Here is a 7,233-nt window from a genome sequence, read left to right on the forward strand (position 1 = left end):
CGATTTCAATGAAATTCGGTATATAATATTTCCTTAACATTCTGATGACATGTACCAAATATGGCTGAAATCGGTTCACAACCACGCCTGAAATCACGATTATCACTTTATCATGCGAGAGTATAAAATGTTCGGTGACACCCGAACTTAGCTCTTCCTTACTTGCTTATGATACACTTTAATCGAATATATGTACATGTATGTATTTATGCGTGAGAGTTTGCATGAGGTAAGTTCATTTATTTCAATTTTATACTTTATGAGCATAATGGTTATCAACTAATCAATAATAAGCAGCCAGTTTATTGTAAACATTGAACAAAATATATGTACATATATGCATAGCGCAAAAATGTATGCTGCGAAATTGACTGCAATTGCAGGTGATGTGCGCACTAATAACAATACCTAAACACATGGTACTCTTTAATCAGTGAAATTACATAAAATTTCATTGCGTGAAATGATTTAGTACATTACACACTGTAGCAGCGCATTTCATGATCTTATCTTTCTCTTTATTTTCCAAATTCGTGTGATTCTTTTTATACAATTTTTGTAATAAATCACAACAGGCGTTACTTTAGTCTTCTTACTGTATTAACCACGTTACATATTGCGTTATTGATTTGTTTACACTACTTTCACATTTTCACTACATTTACTCCTTCCTTTTAATTTTTTTCACAACTGAGAAAAAATTAAGCAAATTTTAACAAATTCGATGACATACACATACTTATATATACATATATGAGTATACACACATATGCATGCTTGTATGCACGTACTTGCAGTTTGGTTTTAGGAATTTTCGGTTTTTTTAAGCAAGCAGTTTTCTTCCTTTAAATGTTTGTTACCATACTTTTTCCTATAAATTTTTCACATTTGCCCAAGCCGCACCAGTCACATACAAATTTATTGTGACTATCGAAACGCGAGATATATGCACAGTGATAGCAATAAAAACAGTACACATTTTTCGCGCTCGGCAATGTGGGACCGTTGTTCCCTCACTACTTTTACACACTTTTGTCCTTTACTTTATTTAAATTTTATAGTTATATAGTATATAGTAAGATGAGTTGTATTAGGTTTGGCAGTTTCGTCGCTGCTTTCGGTTACTCGTTCATTCGCTCGCTGTATCTCAATTGTTGTCGCTCAGCAGCACACATTTTATATTTTGCTTAAACGCAATAAATGACAATAATATTAAGACTTAACTTGCGCTTGCACACTCATTTCGGTAGGGACAGTAACGAGCAATGACATCGTCTGTGTGTCAGAATGCACGCATACACTGATTTTGGGTATATGCTCTATGTGTATTGGCACACTATTTTGGTTAAAAGCATCGCAAAATTCAGCAGATAAAATTCTCAACAGCACTTTCTCTTACTAAATCTTAGCTTTGCGCACAGTCCGTAGTGCTTATTACAACATCAAATCGAAACACACAAATTTAATAAACTCATATCAATCAATCTAAGATTATTATGACCATACAGCAGACATAAAATATAATCCAAGTAACGTGGAAGCAACAGCTATAATATTTCACTGCGTTGCCAGATCAGAGAAACAATTTTAGCTAAAGCAGGTTCGGAGTAGAAATTTCAAATTAGTATATGAGTATGTATATGAACTAAATCTTTAGAAAATGAACTATTCCTTCTGCTAGTGGGTTTATATACAATTTTACATTACTTATTTTTGCAGGTTACGACATTTGCCTGTCAATGGTTGTAATACAAACTACAATTAATTATTTTTAACTGTATTGATTTTGATCATATGCAAAAAAATGGTTTAAGATTTTAATTCCGTTTTCATAGTCTTGAAACCAGTTGCTACAGAGTATTATAGTTTTTCTCACGAAAGGGTTGTACGTTTCACCTAAAACTAGAGATAGGGTTATACATATGTGTATATAAATGATCAGGATGACGAGAAAAGTTGAAATTCGGTTGACTGCCTGTCTGTCCGTCTGTGCAACCTGTAATTGGAGTAAAAATTGATAAATCTCGATGAAACTTGGTTAGCACAAAAAAACACTTCCACGCCCACAAATCGCCATTAACCGAAAGTATATAAAGTGCCTTAACTACACTTATGTGCAAACTTTTTTGAAAAAGTGTACATGGCCCTACCTTCTAACAAGGTTAATGTACATATGTATCTCCCAAACCATTTAAGCTAAAACAACATTTGATGAGCACAAATCTTATAAAAACTTCTACCGACAGTGTGAAAATGGATGAAATCGGAAGATAACCCCGTTCACCCGCCATATAACGGTACTGTTAAAAACTACTAAATGCCAATAAATGAATAACTTTGCACGAATCATTTCTTTTAACTTGTGGCACCTTGTAACCACCAGGTACCGAATATTTAGATCCCGTTATATAGATGACATTTGATCGAAAATGTCGGTCAATGTCTGTATGTCAAAAATAGGTTGAATCGAGCAATACTTTTCTTAGAGAGTCAGCGTAAACCGAAAATGCAGCGCTCGTTATAGTTGAATTCTGTGTGAAACTCGATAAATCTGCCATAGAGATGTTAGATATGATCAAACAGGCTTACCCAGATGTTGCTTTAGCAAAAAGTGGTGTGTTTCGGTGGCACCAGGCCTTTTTGGAGGGCCGGAAAAGGTCGCTGATGAAGAGAGTCAGACTAGCGACTTCGACAAAGACCGACAGTGTGACTCGTGTGACCAAAGTTTTTAACTCAGACCGTCTACTAAGTATTCGTTTAATTGCCCAGATGTAAATTTTATCAAAATCTGTGGTTCATGGTATTGTGAGCACTTGAACAAAGTACCCAAAAGTACTCACTGACGACCAGAAATTGCGGCGAAAATTTAAACATGTATGAAAGGCACCCCCAATTTTTGAACAACGTAATCACAGGTGACGAGTCATGGATCTTTGAGTATGATCCCGAGACAAAGAGGCATTTTGAGCCGACAAACGGGATCCAAGCAGCATGCATGTAGGCTCTCAAAGCTAATCCGGACGCCTTAAATGCTTGGAAATCTCGCTGGCAGCCATGCATCGATGCGGAAGGAACCTATTTCGAAAGTTTTTAGTAAAGTTTCAGAGAGCTTGGAAGTGCATTCCTTAAACGCGTTTTTCTCAAAATGATGCTTTTAAAGTCGGTGACCAACATTACTCGAAAACGATTTAGCCGATTAGTCTCAAACTTTCACACGAACTTCTGGAATATATTTTTTAGTAATTACCAAACATTTTTTTATAAACTATTTAAAGCCGGAGTTTTGGTAAAAAGTATTTTATAAACCGTTATTTTGTCAAAGCATCGACTAATTAGAATTAAACATTTCTTTACCGAAATCTGCGTGGTTTTTAAATTTCAGAGGACGCAGCTCAGAGATATAGGGGTCACTGCAAACCGTCTTTTATTAAAAGAGCTCCCGGAGAAAATAAATATTATTACTCCAAATAAATATTTTTACTAGTACTTAGTCCTAAAATACAGTTAAAAGATGCCAAAATGCCAAATGCCAAGATGTATACAAATTCTTGGATGAATAAACTCAAAAGTTTTCTCCAATCTGGAAAATTGGTTTTTGTGGTGTTGGTTGCTTGGATCGGAATTTAATTGTGCTCTGCCCAATACAAAAAAGGGAGACCCCACAATTCGCGTCAACTACCGTGGGATAAGCCTCCTCAACATCGCATAAGGCTTTATCGAGCGTATTGTGTGATAGATTAAATCCCACCGTCAACAAACTGATTGGATCTTATCAGTGTGGCTTTAGACCTGGAAAGTCAACAACCATCCAGATATTCACCATGCGCCAAATCTTGAAAAAGACCCGTGAAAAGAGAATCGGTACACATCACCTCTTCGTCGATTTTAAAGCTGATTTTGAGAGTACGAAAAGGAGCAGCCTTGCAAAACTCTTTCGGCCGTGTAAATAGAAGCGTGAGGATCGGGAAGTACTTCTACGAGCCGTTCGTCTATCAAGGCTTTAGACAATGCGAATGTATTTTGTGCGACTTCTTCAATCTACTCTTGGAGAAAATAATTGAAGATGAAGAGCTAAATCGAGAAGGTATAATCTTCCATAAGAGTGTTCAGCTGCTGATGTATGCCGATGATATTGCTGTCGTTGGCCTTAACAATCGCACCGTTAGTTCTGCTTTTTTCAGACTGGATAAGAAAGCAAAGCAAATGGGTCTGGCAGTGAACGAGGGCAAGACGAAATATCTCCTGTAATCAAACATACAGTCATCGCACTCGCGACCTGGCTCACAGGTGTCTACACCAGTAAAGAAGACGAATAAAGGTTTTTTTTTATGATTAAAATTTGTTTTTGTTCTTTAATCCCGAAATATAAATCGGCGACCCACGTTGATATCGTTCAAAATTTCTTTACGGCAATACAGGTGTTCTAACACGTCTAGTGTCCGTAGATAGTGGAGCTCAGTTTCTCTAATGGGAACTTATCTACATACATCTATTTGCGCTTTATAATATGTAAAGAATGACTGTCAGGCTTGGCAATATTAAACATGGAAAATGAAATGGCACAAATTGTTAACAATGAAATGATATGTCTTTACTACTAATTATAATAATTTCTTTATAATTATGTTCCTTATTAGAGTTTTCAACACAACTGCAGACAACTTTGGTAAAAGTTTTTAATTTCGGCATTATCGATACTAACCGAACCTATCAAAAAAATTCTGATGAAGTGTCAAACTTTAACTTTTTTGTGTTACTACCGTTTTCAACTCTGTGTCAGTTGCGCTGACTAGAGTATCAAATCATTACAACTAAATACCGATAATATAATATAACCAAGCAATTGTAGTTGAGCATTAGTGCATTTTTTAGGAAAAACATTGATGGAAAATGGGTAAAAAAATATTTTATTTATAATTTGGCATCCCTGTGCTTTCGCACGTGTTTACAATTGTGCTGTGTAAATTATTATTAATTATTAAGTTAATTGTTTAAACTAATTGTTTAAACAACCATTATCCACTAAGGGACGACTATTCACGTTCCAGGAAATCATAATTTACACAATAACATTAACAACACCACTAAAAATTGAGTCAACATGCCACCGAAGAAGCCGACCGGAATCACACACTTGTGCAGCGTCTGTTCCACCAACGTTAAATAGAACCAGGCAAGCATACTCTGTGCATCCTGCCGTACCTGGGTTCACCTTAAATGTACGAACTTAACTACGGACGAATTCAAGGGTATAGCTCACTTTAATAAACAAAATGGTCCAACGTGGAAATGTGACCAGTGTATAAGTGAGGTTAGTGTCATTTTTCCAGATTATATTCCAGAAGTCCACGAAGGCGAGGCGGTAACAATGGATAAACTAGAGAAACTCTTTGAGAGAAAACTTCAATCTTACTGTAACACTAGTAGCTCAATTCCAAACTAAACTAGATCAATTCAAATCAGCTATCGAAGGTAACGTGGCCAATATCAGAGAAGAGGTCAGTAACCTTGCTAAGCAAAATAATACATTAATTAATGATTGCTCTCATCTTAACAACAGACTTCTAATGTGGAGAAAACACTTAAGTCTTGTCTGGATATGTCAACATCTGTTGACGACATTTTTGCTGAGATGGCTGAACGTAAAATGTGTCAATCCAACATAATATTGTTAACGTCCCAGAATTTACGAAAGTTGATGGTCTGGAGCGCCTGGAGGATGACGAAACCGAAATTCTCGCTGCATTTCCACCTAGCATTGCTAGTAGTTTACCAAACCTCAAGTTACGGCGACTTGGTCATCCAACAGCTGGTCGCAATCGTCCACTACTTATTGAAACACCGTCACCAGACATAGCACTAAACATTCTTAAGCACAAGCCAGATAATGACACCAGACACAAGCCCAACAGCTCCATTTAAAATATTTACGTGTTGAACTCGATTCAATAATTAAGAGTGGAGATACAACTAAAACCATCAAGTACGTACAGGGAATTCCTAAGATCTTAACAAAAATTTTCGCCCGCTCACTCAGAAGGGTATGCCTAACAAAGCTGGTGATACTGTACCAGAATGTGAGAGGTCTAAGGACAAAAATAACCGAATTCTAAACATCGTCATCGGCCAATAATGCTGACGTTGTTTGTATCACCGAGTCCTGGCTACACCCAGCCATCCTGGATGGGGAAGTCATTGATAAATCCTGCTCAATATTCAGAAAGAATAGAAGCAACTTAACAAGCAATTACACCCGTGGTGGCGACGTTTTCATCGCAATAAAACAACACATCTACGCTGAGCTTATTGTATTACCTGATAACTATCTAGAACTAATTTATATTAAAATCAAGTGCAATAATACGGATCTAATTATCGGGTGCATATATATGCCACCTCAATCAGCGAAGCTTACAAATTACACTGTCAACAACTATCCTATATGAGAAACAAATATAAAAATGCCAGAATCCACGCAATGACTGTGAAAACTTACTATATACCGGATTAGCATCTGCAGGCTGCACACAACGTAATAATGTCCTAAATGAACACCACAATCTCCTAGATCTCTGCTTCTCAAGCATAGATATTAATAACTGTAGCACCGACCCCTCATAACAATGGATAAATACCATCCAACCCTAGAAATACAGAACTCTCACCTGAACTCAAACCAGCTGATTCACCCTCATTTGCATTCAAAAAAGCAGACTACGAGAATCTCAATACATTTTTCTTAAAAACCGATTGGTCGGAATTACACGCCCGCGTTTCCCTAGAAGAAAAAATAAAATAATTCTACGATAAATTACAAGATGGAATCTCACGCCATGTTCCTGTGCACATAAATAATATAATTAACTTTAAATGCTGGTCTTCAAATGAGCTAATCCACAAAATAAAATTTAAAAAGGCAGCACCTTTAAAAAAAAAAAGAAACTAGACAGAACTACCAAAAATTCAGCGATCTCAGACGAATATGCAAAAACCTCAGTACGTCGTGTTACAAAAACTGGGGTGGGTCAATTCCGGACTTTTTTCGATTCGGGATTTCTAATAGTGCAGAAAAGTTGCCTTAGTACTTTCCTGATTCCAATGCAACTTTTTGTTTTGAGATCGGATTGCATCTTCAACCCCAACTCCGGCCTTGAAATTTCGGAAATTCGTCTAAAATCGTGGCGCGCCACAGCGCAAGGTGAAAATTGTTGCAGCTCTCAGCTAACCTGTATT

General features: G+C 36.7%; 1 protein-coding gene across 14 annotated transcripts in view; it reads right to left on the minus strand.

The window, feature by feature from the left end:
- Nucleotides 1-7,233, minus strand: part of LOC108969987 (putative GPI-anchored protein pfl2) — a 198,825-nt gene that overhangs the window by 47,897 nt on the left and 143,695 nt on the right. For 3 of the 14 annotated variants that reach the window (XM_018935048.1, XM_018935047.1, XM_018935049.1), the window contains exon 1: nucleotides 792-1,646. The exons of 8 other annotated variants lie outside the window; for them this stretch is intronic. The gene's annotated coding sequence lies outside the window, so the exon portion shown is untranslated. Of the gene's footprint in view, nucleotides 1-791; nucleotides 1,647-7,233 lie in introns of those variants that run through there. 3 more of the 14 variants (XM_018935046.1, XM_018935043.1, XM_018935050.1) reach the window with 3 other exon arrangements.

The sequence above is a fragment of the Bactrocera latifrons genome, unplaced genomic scaffold (assembly GCF_001853355.1).
Source record: "Bactrocera latifrons isolate USDA-ARS-PBARC rearing strain unplaced genomic scaffold, ASM185335v1 scaffold_274, whole genome shotgun sequence".
In the NCBI taxonomy this organism is placed as follows: Eukaryota; Metazoa; Arthropoda; class Insecta; order Diptera; family Tephritidae; genus Bactrocera; species Bactrocera latifrons.